Source organism: Pseudophryne corroboree, chromosome 1 (assembly GCF_028390025.1).
Source record: "Pseudophryne corroboree isolate aPseCor3 chromosome 1, aPseCor3.hap2, whole genome shotgun sequence".
NCBI classification, from domain to species: domain Eukaryota; kingdom Metazoa; phylum Chordata; class Amphibia; order Anura; family Myobatrachidae; genus Pseudophryne; species Pseudophryne corroboree.
In genome coordinates this window covers 1,203,569,482-1,203,583,537 of record NC_086444.1, presented here as the reverse complement: position 1 = coordinate 1,203,583,537, position 14,056 = coordinate 1,203,569,482, and positions in this window count along the sequence as shown.

Below are 14,056 nucleotides of genomic sequence, written 5' to 3'. Positions count from 1 at the left end.
ACCTTCTCTCTATCACCCACTGCTGTCACCCTCTCCTGGCGTCACCCTCTCCTGTCTCCCAATGCTGTCAGTGCTCACCTTCACTCTATCACTCACTGCTGTCATCCTCTCCCTGGCGTCACCTCTCCCTGTCTCCCAATGCCTGTCAGTTTCACCTTCACTCTATCACACACTGCTGTCATCCTCTCCCTGGCGTCACCCTCTCCCTGTCACCCAATGCTGTCAGTGTCACCTTCACTCTATCACTCACTGCTGTCATCCTCTCCCAGGCGTCACCCTCTCCCTGTCCTCCCAATGCTGTCAGTGTCACCTTCACTCTATCACTCACTGCTGTCACCCTCTCCCTGGCGTCACCCTCTCCCTGTCACCCAATGCTGTCAGTGTCACCTTCTCTCTATCACTCACTGCTGTCACCCTCTCCCTGGCGTCACCCTCTCCCCTGTCACCAATGCTGTCAGTGTCACCTTCACTCTATCACTCACTGCTGTCACCCTCTCCCTGGCGTCACCCTCTCCCTGTCTCCCAATGCTGTCAGTGTCACCTTCACTCTATCACTCACTGCTGTCATCCTCTCCCTGGCGTCACCCTCTCCCCTGTCACCCAATCCTGTCAGTGTCACCTTCACCTCTATCACTCACTGCTGTCACCCTCTCCCTGGCGTCACGCTCTCCCTGTCAACCCAATCCTGTCAGTGTCACCTTCACTCTATCACTCCACTGCTGTCACCCTCTCCCTGCGTCACCCTCTCCCTGTCACCCAATCCTGTCAGTGTCACCTTCACTCTATCACTCACTGCTGTCACCCTCTCCCTGGCGTCACCCTCTCCCTGTCACCCAATCCTGTCAGTGTCACCTTCACTCTATCACTCACTGCTGTCACCTCTCCCTGGCGTCACCCTCTCCCTGTCACCCAATCCTGTCAGTGTCACCTTCACTCTATCACTCACTGCTGTCACCCTCTCCCTGGCGTCACCCTCTCCCTGTCACCCAATCCTGTCAGTGTCACCTTCACTCTATCACTCACTGCTGTCACCCCTCTCCCTGGCGTCACCCTCGTCCCTGTCACCCAATCCTGTCAGTGTCACCTTCTCTCTATCACTCACTGCTGGTCACCCTCTCCCTGGCGTCACCCTCTCCTGTCACCCAATCGCTGTCAGTGTCACCTTCACTCTATCACTCACTGCTGTCATCCTCTGTCCCCTGGCGTCACCCTCTCCCTGTCTCCCAATGCTGTCAGTGTCACCTTCTCTCTATCACTCACTGCTGTCATCCTCTCCCTGGCGTCACCCTCTCCCTGTCACCCAATCCTGTCAGTGTCACCTTCACTCTATCACTCACTGCTGTCACCCTCTCCCTGGCGTCACCCTCGTCCCTGTCACCCAATCCTGTCAGTGTCACCTTCACTCTATCACTCACTGCTGTCACCCTCCCTGGCGTCACCCTCTCCCTGTCACCCAATCTGTCAGTGTCACCTTCACTCTATCACTCACTGCTGTCACCCTCTCCCTGGTGTCACCCTCTCCCTGTCACCCAATGCCTGTCAGTGTCACCTTCACTCTATCACTCACTGCTGTCATCCTCTCCCTGGCGTCACCCTCTCCCTGTCACCCAATCCTGTCAGTGTCACCTTCACTCTATCACTCACTGCTGTCAACCCTCTCCCTGGCGTCACCCTCTCCCTGTCACCCAATCCTGTCAGTGTCACCTTCACTCTATCACTCACTGCTGTCACCCTCTCCTGGCATCACCCTCTCCCTGTCACCCAATCCTGTCAGTGTCACCATCCCTCTCATCACCTCACTGCTGTCACCCTCTCTCCTGTTCACCCAATGCTGTCAGTGTCACCTTCACTCTATCACTCACTGCTGTCATCCTCTCCCTGGCGTCACCCTCTCCCTGTCACCCAATGCTGTCAGTGTCACCTTCTCTCTATCACTCACTGCTGTCATCCTCTCCTGGCGTCACCCTCATCCCTGTCACCCAATCCTGTCAGTGTCACCTTCACTCTATCACTCACTGCTGTCACCCTCTCCCTGGCGTCACCCTCGCCCTGTCACCCAATCCTGTCGTGTCACCTTCACTCTATCACTCACTGCTGTCACCTCCCCTGGTGTCACCCTCTCGCCTGTCACCCAATGCTGTCAGTGTCACCTTCACTCTATCACTCACTGCTGTCATCCTCTCCCTGCGTCACCCTCTCCCTGTCTCCCAATGCTGTCAGTGTCACCTTCACTCTATCACTCACTGCTGTCATCCTCTCCCTGGCGTCACCCTCTCCCTGTCACCCAATGCTGTCAGTGTCACCTTCACTCTACCACTCACTGCTGTCACCCTCTCCCTGGCGTCACCCTCTCCCTGTCACCCAATGCTGTCAGTGTCACCTTCACTCTATCACTCACTGCTGTCACCCTCTCCCTGGCGTCACCTCTACCTGTCACCCAATGCTGTCAGTGTCACCTTCACTCTATCACTCACTGCTGTCACCCTCTCCCTGGGTCACCCTCTCCCTGTCTCCAATGCTGTCAGTGTCACCTTACTCTGTCTCCCACTGCTGTCACCTCTCCTGGCGTCACCCTCTCCCTGTCACCCAATCCTGTCAGTGTCACCTTCACTCTATCACTCACTGCTGTCACCCTCTCCCTGGCGTCACCCTCGTCCCTGTCACCCAATCCTGTCAGTGTCACCTTCACTCTATCACTCACTGCTGTCACCTCTCCCTGGTGTCACCCTCTCCCTGTCACCCAATGCTGTCAGTGTCAACCTTCACTCTATCACTCACTGCTGTCATCCTCGTCCCTGGCGTCACCCTCTCCCTGTCTCCCAATGCTATCAGTGTCACCTTCTCTCTATCACTCACTGCTGTCATCCTCTCCCTGGCGTCACCCTCTCCCTGTCACCCAATCCTGTCAGTGTCACCTTCACTCTATCACTCACTGCTGTCTCCTCTCCCTGGGTCACCCTCCCCTGTCACCCAATCCTGTCAGTGTCACCTTCACTCTATCACTCACTGCTGTCACCCTCTCCCTGGCGTCACCCTCTCCCTGTCACCCAATCCTGTCAGTGTCACCTTCACTCTATCACTCACTGCTGTCACCCTCTCCCTGGTGTCACCCTCTCCCTGTCACCCAATGCTGTCAGTGTCACCTTCACTCTATCACTCACTGCTGTCATCCTCTCCCTGGCGTCACCCTCTCCCTGTCACCCAATCCTGTCAGTGTCACCTTCACTCTATCACTCACTGCTGTCACCCTCTCCCTGGCGTCACCCTCTCCCTGTCACCCAATCCTGTCAGTGTCACCTTCACTCTATCACTCACTGCTGTCACCCTCTCCCTGTCACCCAATGCTGTCAGTGTCACCTTCACTCTATCACTCACTGCTGTCATCCTCTCCCTGGCGTCACCCTCTCCCTGTCTCCCAATGCTGTCAGTGTCACCTTCACTCTATCACTCACTGCTGTCATCCTCTCCCTGGCGTCACCCTCTCCCTGTCACCCAATGCTGTCAGTGTCACCTTCACTCTACCACTCACTGCTGTCATCCTCTCCCTGGTGTCACCCTCTCCCTGTCTCCCAATGCTGTCAGTGTCACCTTCTCTCTATCACTCACTGCTGTCATCCTCTCCCTGGCGTCACCCTCTCCATGTCACCCAATGCTGTCAGTGTCACCTTCACTCTATCACTCACTGCTGTCACCCTCTCCCTGGTGTCACCCTCTCCCTGTCTCCCAATGCTGTCAGTGTCACCTTCTCTCTGTCACCCACTGCTGTCACCCTCTCCCTGGCGTCACCCTCTCCCTGTCACCCAATGCTGTCAGTGTCACCTTCACTCTATCACTCACTGCTGTCACCCTCTCCCTGGCGTCACCCTCTCCCTGTTACCCAATCCTGTCAGTGTCACCTTCACTCTATCACTCACTGCTGTCACCCTCTCCCTGGTGTCACCCTCTCCCTGTCACCCAATGCTGTCAGTGTCACCTTCACTCTATCACTCACTGCTGTCATCCTCTCCCTGGCGTCACCCTCTCCATGTCTCCCAATGCTATCAGTGTCACCTTCTCTCTATCACTCACTGCTGTCATCCTCTCCCTGGCGTCACCCTCTCCCTGTCACCCAATCCTGTCAGTGTCACCTTCACTCTATCACTCACTGCTGTCATCCTCTCCCTGGCGTCACCCTCTCCCTGTCACCCAATCCTGTCAGTGTCACCTTCACTCTATCACTCACTGCTGTCACCCTCTCCCTGGCGTCACCCTCTCCCTGTCACCCAATCCTGTCAGTGTCATCTTCACTCTATCACTCACTGCTGTCACCCTCTCCCTGGTGTCACCCTCTCCCTGTCACCCAATGCTGTCAGTGTCACCTTCACTCTATCACTCACTGCTGTCATCCTCTCCCTGGCGTCACCCTCTCCCTGTCTCCCAATGCTGTCAGTGTCACCTTCACTCTATCACTCACTGCTGTCATCCTCTCCCTGGCGTCACCCTCTCCCTGTCACCCAATGCTGTCAGTGTCACCTTCACTCTACCACTCACTGCTGTCATCCTCTCCCTGGTGTCACCCTCTCCCTGTCTCCCAATGCTGTCAGTGTCACCTTCTCTCTATCACTCACTGCTGTCATCCTCTACCTGGCGTCACCCTCTCCCTGTCACCCAATGCTGTCAGTGTCACCTTCACTCTATCACTCACTGCTGTCACCCTCTCCCTGGGGTCACCCTCTCCCTGTCTCCCAATGCTGTCAGTGTCACCTTCTCTCTTTCACCCACTGCTGTCACCCTCTCCCTGGCGTCACCCTCTCCCTGTCACCCAATCCTGTCAGTGTCACCTTCACTCTATCACTCACTGCTGTCACCCTCTCCCTGGCGTCACCCTCTCCCTGTCTCCCAATGCTGTCAGTGTCACCTTCACTCTATCACTCACTGCTGTCATCCTCTCCCTGGCGTCACCCTCTCCCTGTCACCCAATGCTGTCAGTGTCACCTTCACTCTATCACTCACTGCTGTCATCCTCTCCCAGGCGTCACCCTCTCCCTGTCTCCCAATGCTGTCAGTGTCACCTTCACTCTATCACTCACTGCTGTCACCCTCTCCCTGGCGTCACCCTCTCCCTGTCTCCCAATGCTGTCAGTGTCACCTTCTCTCTGTCACCCACTGCTGTCACCCTCTCCCTGGCGTCACCCTCTCCCTGTCACCCAATCCTGTCAGTGTCACCTTCACTCTATCACTCACTGCTGTCACCCTCTCCCTGGCGTCACCCTCTCCCTGTCTCCCAATGCTGTCAGTGTCACCTTCACTCTATCACTCACTGCTGTCATCCTCTCCCTGGCGTCACCCTCTCCCTGTCACCCAATGCTGTCAGTGTCACCTTCACTCTATCACTCACTGCTGTCACCCTCTCCCTGGCGTCACGCTCTCCCTGTCACCCAATCCTGTCAGTGTCACCTTCACTCTATCACTCACTGCTGTCACCCTCTCCCTGGCGTCACCCTCTCCCTGTCACCCAATCCTGTCAGTGTCACCTTCACTCTATCACTCACTGCTGTCACCCTCTCCCTGGCGTCACCCTCTCCCTGTCACCCAATCCTGTCAGTGTCACCTTCACTCTATCACTCACTGCTGTCACCCTCTCCCTGGCGTCACCCTCTCCCTGTCACCCAATCCTGTCAGTGTCACCTTCTCTCTATCACTCACTGCTGTCACCCTCTCCCTGGTGTCACCCTCTCCCTGTCACCCAATGCTGTCAGTGTCACCTTCACTCTATCACTCACTGCTGTCATCCTCTCCTTGGCGTCACCCTCTCCCTGTCTCCCAATGCTGTCAGTGTCACCTTCTCTCTATCACTCACTGCTGTCATCCTCTCCCTGGCGTCACCCTCTCCCTGTCACCCAATCCTGTCAGTGTCACCTTCACTCTATCACTCACTGCTGTCATCCTCTCCCTGGCGTCACCCTCTCCCTGTCACCCAATCCTGTCAGTGTCACCTTCACTCTATCACTCACTGCTGTCACCCTCTCCCTGGCGTCACCCTCTCCCTGTCACCCAATCCTGTCAGTGTCACCTTCACTCTATCACTCACTGCTGTCACCCTCTCCCTGGTGTCAACCTCTCCCTGTCACCCAATGCTGTCAGTGTCACCTTCACTCTATCACTCACTGCTGTCATCCTCTCCCTGGCGTCACCCTCTCCCTGTCACCCAATCCTGTCAGTGTCACCTTCACTCTATCACTCACTGCTGTCAACCTCTCCCTGGCGTCACCCTCTCCCTGTCACCCAATCCTGTCAGTGTCACCTTCACTCTATCACTCACTGCTGTCACCCTCTCCCTGGCGTCACCCTCTCCCTGTCACCCAATCCTGTCAGTGTCACCTTCACTCTATCACTCACTGCTGTCACCCTCTCCCTGGTGTCACCCTCTCCCTGTCACCCAATGCTGTCAGTGTCACCTTCACTCTATCACTCACTGCTGTCATCCTCTCCCTGGCGTCACCCTCTCCCTGTCTCCCAATGCTGTCAGTGTCACCTTCTCTCTATCACTCACTGCTGTCATCCTCTCCCTGGCGTCACCCTCTCCCTGTCACCCAATCCTGTCAGTGTCACCTTCACTCTATCACTCACTGCTGTCACCCTCTCCCTGGCGTCACCCTCTCCCTGTCACCCAATCCTGTCAGTGTCACCTTCACTCTATCACTCACTGCTGTCACCCTCTCCCTGGTGTCACCCTCTCCCTGTCACCCAATGCTGTCAGTGTCACCTTCACTCTATCACTCACTGCTGTCATCCTCTCCCTGGCGTCACCCTCTCCCTGTCTCCCAATGCTGTCAGTGTCACCTTCACTCTATCACTCACTGCTGTCATCCTCTCCCTGGCGTCACCCTCTCCCTGTCACCCAATGCTGTCAGTGTCACCTTCACTCTACCACTCACTGCTGTCATCCTCTCCCTGGTGTCACCCTCTCCCTGTCTCCCAATGCTGTCAGTGTCACCTTCTCTCTATCACTCACTGCTGTCATCCTCTCCCTGGCGTCACCCTCTACCTGTCACCCAATGCTGTCAGTGTCACCTTCACTCTATCACTCACTGCTGTCACCCTCTCCCTGGTGTCACCCTCTCCCTGTCTCCCAATGCTGTCAGTGTCACCTTCTCTCTGTCTCCCACTGCTGTCACCCTCTCCCTGGCGTCACCCTCTCCCTGTCACCCAATCCTGTCAGTGTCACCTTCACTCTATCACTCACTGCTGTCACCCTCTCCCTGGCGTCACCCTCTCCCTGTCACCCAATCCTGTCAGTGTCACCTTCACTCTATCACTCACTGCTGTCACCCTCTCCCTGGTGTCACCCTCTCCCTGTCTCCCAATGCTGTCAGTGTCACCTTCTCTCTATCACTCACTGCTGTCATCCTCTCCCTGGCGTCACCCTCTCCCTGTCACCCAATCCTGTCAGTGTCACCTTCACTCTATCACTCACTGCTGTCACCCTCTCCCTGGCGTCACCCTCTCCCTGTCACCCAATCCTGTCAGTGTCACCTTCACTCTATCACTCACTGCTGTCACCCTCTCCCTGGTGTCACCCTCTCCCTGTCACCCAATGCTGTCAGTGTCACCTTCACTCTATCACTCACTGCTGTCATCCTCTCCCTGGCGTCACCCTCTCCCTGTCTCCCAATGCTGTCAGTGTCACATTCACTCTATCACTCACTGCTGTTATCCTCTCCCTGGCGTCACCCTCTCCCTGTCACCCAATGCTGTCAGTGTCACCTTCACTCTACCACTCACTGCTGTCATCCTCTCCCTGGTGTCACCCTCTCCCTGTCTCCCAATGCTGTCAGTGTCACCTTCTCTCTATCACTCACTGCTGTCATCCTCTCCCTGGCGTCACCCTCTACCTGTCACCCAATGCTGTCAGTGTCACCTTCACTCTATCACTCACTGCTGTCACCCTCTCCCTGGTGTCACCCTCTCCCTGTCTCCCAATGCTGTCAGTGTCACCTTCTCTCTGTCTCCCACTGCTGTCACCCTCTCCCTGGCGTCACCCTCTCCCTGTCACCCAATCCTGTCAGTGTCACCTTCACTCTATCACTCACTGCTGTCACCCTCTCCCTGGCGTCACCCTCTCCCTGTCACCCAATCCTGTCAGTGTCACCTTCACTCTATCACTCACTGCTGTCACCCTCTCCCTGGTGTCACCCTCTCCCTGTCACCCAATCCTGTCAGTGTCACCTTCACTCTATCACTCACTGCTGTCATCCTCTCCCTGGCGTCACCCTCTCCCTGTCTCCCAATGCTGTCAGTGTCACCTTCTCTCTATCACTCACTGCTGTCATCCTCTCCCTGGCGTCACCCTCTCCCTGTCACCCAATCCTGTCAGTGTCACCTTCACTCTATCACTCACTGCTGTCATCCTCTCCCTGGCGTCACCCTCTCCCTGTCACCCAATCCTGTCAGTGTCACCTTCACTCTATCACTCACTGCTGTCACCCTCTCCCTGGCGTCACCCTCTCCCTGTCACCCAATCCTGTCAGTGTCACCTTCACTCTATCACTCACTGCTGTCACCCTCTCCCTGGTGTCAACCTCTCCCTGTCACCCAATGCTGTCAGTGTCACCTTCACTCTATCACTCACTGCTGTCATCCTCTCCCTGGCGTCACCCTCTCCCTGTCACCCAATCCTGTCAGTGTCACCTTCACTCTATCACTCACTGCTGTCACCCTCTCCCTGGCGTCACCCTCTCCCTGTCACCCAATCCTGTCAGTGTCACCTTCACTCTATCACTCACTGCTGTCACCCTCTCCCTGGCGTCACCCTCTCCCTGTCACCCAATCCTGTCAGTGTCACCTTCACTCTATCACTCACTGCTGTCACCCTCTCCCTGGTGTCACCCTCTCCCTGTCACCCAATGCTGTCAGTGTCACCTTCACTCTATCACTCACTGCTGTCATCCTCTCCCTGGCGTCACCCTCTCCCTGTCTCCCAATGCTGTCAGTGTCACCTTCTCTCTATCACTCACTGCTGTCATCCTCTCCCTGGCGTCACCCTCTCCCTGTCACCCAATCCTGTCAGTGTCACCTTCACTCTATCACTCACTGCTGTCACCCTCTCCCTGGCGTCACCCTCTCCCTGTCACCCAATCCTGTCAGTGTCACCTTCACTCTATCACTCACTGCTGTCACCCTCTCCCTGGTGTCACCCTCTCCCTGTCACCCAATGCTGTCAGTGTCACCTTCACTCTATCACTCACTGCTGTCATCCTCTCCCTGGCGTCACCCTCTCCCTGTCTCCCAATGCTGTCAGTGTCACCTTCACTCTATCACTCACTGCTGTCATCCTCTCCCTGGCGTCACCCTCTCCCTGTCACCCAATGCTGTCAGTGTCACCTTCACTCTACCACTCACTGCTGTCATCCTCTCCCTGGTGTCACCCTCTCCCTGTCTCCCAATGCTGTCAGTGTCACCTTCTCTCTATCACTCACTGCTGTCATCCTCTCCCTGGCGTCACCCTCTACCTGTCACCCAATGCTGTCAGTGTCACCTTCACTCTATCACTCACTGCTGTCACCCTCTCCCTGGTGTCACCCTCTCTCTGTCTCCCAATGCTGTCAGTGTCACCTTCTCTCTGTCTCCCACTGCTGTCACCCTCTCCCTGGCGTCACCCTCTCCCTGTCACCCAATCCTGTCAGTGTCACCTTCACTCTATCACTCACTGCTGTCACCCTCTCCCTGGCGTCACCCTCTCCCTGTCACCCAATCCTGTCAGTGTCACCTTCACTCTATCACTCACTGCTGTCACCCTCTCCCTGGTGTCACCCTCTCCCTGTCACCCAATGCTGTCAGTGTCACCTTCACTCTATCACTCACTGCTGTCATCCTCTCCCTGGCGTCACCCTCTCCCTGTCTCCCAATGCTATCAGTGTCACCTTCTCTCTATCACTCACTGCTGTCATCCTCTCCCTGGCGTCACCCTCTCCCTGTCACCCAATCCTGTCAGTGTCACCTTCACTCTATCACTCACTGCTGTCATCCTCTCCCTGGCGTCACCCTCTCCCTGTCACCCAATCCTGTCAGTGTCACCTTCACTCTATCACTCACTGCTGTCACCCTCTCCCTGGCGTCACCCTCTCCCTGTCACCCAATCCTGTCAGTGTCACCTTCACTCTATCACTCACTGCTGTCACCCTCTCCCTGGTGTCACCCTCTCCCTGTCACCCAATGCTGTCAGTGTCACCTTCACTCTATCACTCACTGCTGTCATCCTCTCCCTGGCGTCACCCTCTCCCTGTCACCCAATCCTGTCAGTGTCACCTTCACTCTATCACTCACTGCTGTCACCCTCTCCCTGGCGTCACCCTCTCCCTGTCACCCAATCCTGTCAGTGTCACCTTCACTCTATCACTCACTGCTGTCACCCTCTCCCTGTCACCCAATGCTGTCAGTGTCACCTTCACTCTATCACTCACTGCTGTCATCCTCTCCCTGGCGTCACCCTCTCCCTGTCTCCCAATGCTGTCAGTGTCACCTTCACTCTATCACTCACTGCTGTCATCCTCTCCCTGGCGTCACCCTCTCCCTGTCACCCAATGCTGTCAGTGTCACCTTCACTCTACCACTCACTGCTGTCATCCTCTCCCTGGTGTCACCCTCTCCCTGTCTCCCAATGCTGTCAGTGTCACCTTCTCTCTATCACTCACTGCTGTCATCCTCTCCCTGGCGTCACCCTCTCCCTGTCACCCAATGCTGTCAGTGTCACCTTCACTCTATCACTCACTGCTGTCACCCTCTCCCTGGTGTCACCCTCTCCCTGTCTCCCAATGCTGTCAGTGTCACCTTCTCTCTGTCACCCACTGCTGTCACCCTCTCCCTGGCGTCACCCTCTCCCTGTCACCCAATGCTGTCAGTGTCACCTTCACTCTAACACTCACTGCTGTCACCCTCTCCCTGGCGTCACCCTCTCCCTGTCACCCAATCCTGTCAGTGTCACCTTCACTCTATCACTCACTGCTGTCACCCTCTCCCTGGTGTCACCCTCTCCCTGTCACCCAATGCTGTCAGTGTCACCTTCACTCTATCACTCACTGCTGTCATCCTCTCCCTGGCGTCACCCTCTCCATGTCTCCCAATGCTATCAGTGTCACCTTCTCTCTATCACTCACTGCTGTCATCCTCTCCCTGGCGTCACCCTCTCCCTGTCACCCAATCCTGTCAGTGTCACCTTCACTCTATCACTCACTGCTGTCATCCTCTCCCTGGCGTCACCCTCTCCCTGTCACCCAATCCTGTCAGTGTCACCTTCACTCTATCACTCACTGCTGTCACCCTCTCCCTGGCGTCACCCTCTCCCTGTCACCCAATCCTGTCAGTGTCATCTTCACTCTATCACTCACTGCTGTCACCCTCTCCCTGGTGTCACCCTCTCCCTGTCACCCAATGCTGTCAGTGTCACCTTCACTCTATCACTCACTGCTGTCATCCTCTCCCTGGCGTCACCCTCTCCCTGTCTCCCAATGCTGTCAGTGTCACCTTCACTCTATCACTCACTGCTGTCATCCTCTCCCTGGCGTCACCCTCTCCCTGTCACCCAATGCTGTCAGTGTCACCTTCACTCTACCACTCACTGCTGTCATCCTCTCCCTGGTGTCACCCTCTCCCTGTCTCCCAATGCTGTCAGTGTCACCTTCTCTCTATCACTCACTGCTGTCATCCTCTCCCTGGCGTCACCCTCTCCCTGTCACCCAATGCTGTCAGTGTCACCTTCACTCTATCACTCACTGCTGTCACCCTCTCCCTGGTGTCACCCTCTCCCTGTCTCCCAATGCTGTCAGTGTCACCTTCTCTCTTTCACCCACTGCTGTCACCCTCTCCCTGGCGTCACCCTCTCCCTGTCACCCAATCCTGTCAGTGTCACCTTCACTCTATCACTCACTGCTGTCACCCTCTCCCTGGCGTCACCCTCTCCCTGTCTCCCAATGCTGTCAGTGTCACCTTCACTCTATCACTCACTGCTGTCATCCTCTCCCTGGCGTCACCCTCTCCCTGTCACCCAATGCTGTCAGTGTCACCTTCACTCTATCACTCACTGCTGTCATCCTCTCCCAGGCGTCACCCTCTCCCTGTCTCCCAATGCTGTCAGTGTCACCTTCACTCTATCACTTACTGCTGTCACCCTCTCCCTGGCGTCACCCTCTCCCTGTCTCCCAATGCTGTCAGTGTCACCTTCTCTCTGTCACCCACTGCTGTCACCCTCTCCCTGGCGTCACCCTCTCCCTGTCACCCAATCCTGTCAGTGTCACCTTCACTCTATCACTCACTGCTGTCACCCTCTCCCTGGCGTCACCCTCTCCCTGTCTCCCAATGCTGTCAGTGTCACCTTCACTCTATCACTCACTGCTGTCATCCTCTCCCTGGCGTCACCCTCTCCCTGTCACCCAATGCTGTCAGTGTCACCTTCACTCTATCACTCACTGCTGTCACCCTCTCCCTGGCGTCACGCTCTCCCTGTCACCCAATCCTGTCAGTGTCACCTTCACTCTATCACTCACTGCTGTCACCCTCTCCCTGGCGTCACCCTCTCCCTGTCACCCAATCCTGTCAGTGTCACCTTCACTCTATCACTCACTGCTGTCACCCTCTCCCTGGCGTCACCCTCTCCCTGTCACCCAATCCTGTCAGTGTCACCTTCACTCTATCACTCACTGCTGTCACCCTCTCCCTGGCGTCACCCTCTCCCTGTCACCCAATCCTGTCAGTGTCACCTTCACTCTATCACTCACTGCTGTCACCCTCTCCCTGGCGTCACCCTCTCCCTGTCACCCAATCCTGTCAGTGTCACCTTCACTCTATCACTCACTGCTGTCACCCTCTCCCTGGCGTCACCCTCTCCCTGTCACCCAATCCTGTCAGTGTCACCTTCTCTCTATCACTCACTGCTGTCACCCTCTCCCTGGTGTCACCCTCTCCCTGTCACCCAATGCTGTCAGTGTCACCTTCACTCTATCACTCACTGCTGTCATCCCCTCCCTGGCGTCACCCTCTCCCTGTCTCCCAATGCTGTCAGTGTCACCTTCTCTCTATCACTCACTGCTGTCATCCTCTCCCTGGCGTCACCCTCTCCCTGTCACCCAATCCTGTCAGTGTCACCTTCACTCTATCACTCACTGCTGTCATCCTCTCCCTGGCGTCACCCTCTCCCTGTCACCCAATCCTGTCAGTGTCACCTTCACTCTATCACTCACTGCTGTCACCCTCTCCCTGGCGTCACCCTCTCCCTGTCACCCAATCCTGTCAGTGTCACCTTCACTCTATCACTCACTGCTGTCACCCTCTCCCTGGTGTCAACCTCTCCCTGTCACCCAATGCTGTCAGTGTCACCTTCACTCTATCACTCACTGCTGTCATCCTCTCCCTGGCGTCACCCTCTCCCTGTCACCCAATCCTGTCAGTGTCACCTTCACTCTATCACTCACTGCTGTCACCCTCTCCCTGGCGTCACCCTCTCCCTGTCTCCCAATCCTGTCAGTGTCACCTTCACTCTATCACTCACTGCTGTCACCCTCTCCCTGGCGTCACCCTCTCCCTGTCACCCAATCCTGTCAGTGTCACCTTCACTCTATCACTCACTGCTGTCACCCTCTCCCTGGTGTCACCCTCTCCCTGTCACCCAATGCTGTCAGTGTCACCTTCACTCTATCACTCACTGCTGTCATCCTCTCCCTGGCGTCACCCTCTCCCTGTCTCCCAATGCTGTCAGTGTCACCTTCTCTCTATCACTCACTGCTGTCATCCTCTCCCTGGCGTCACCCTCTCCCTGTCACCCAATCCTGTCAGTGTCACCTTCACTCTATCACTCACTGCTGTCACCCTCTCCCTGGCGTCACCCTCTCCCTGTCACCCAATCCTGTCAGTGTCACCTTCACTCTATCACTCACTGCTGTCACCCTCTCCCTGGTGTCACCCTCTCCCTGTCACCCAATGCTGTCAGTGTCACCTTCACTCTATCACTCACTGCTGTCATCCTCTCCCTGGCGTCACCCTCTCCCTGTCTCCCAATGCTGTCAGTGTCACCTTCACTCTATCA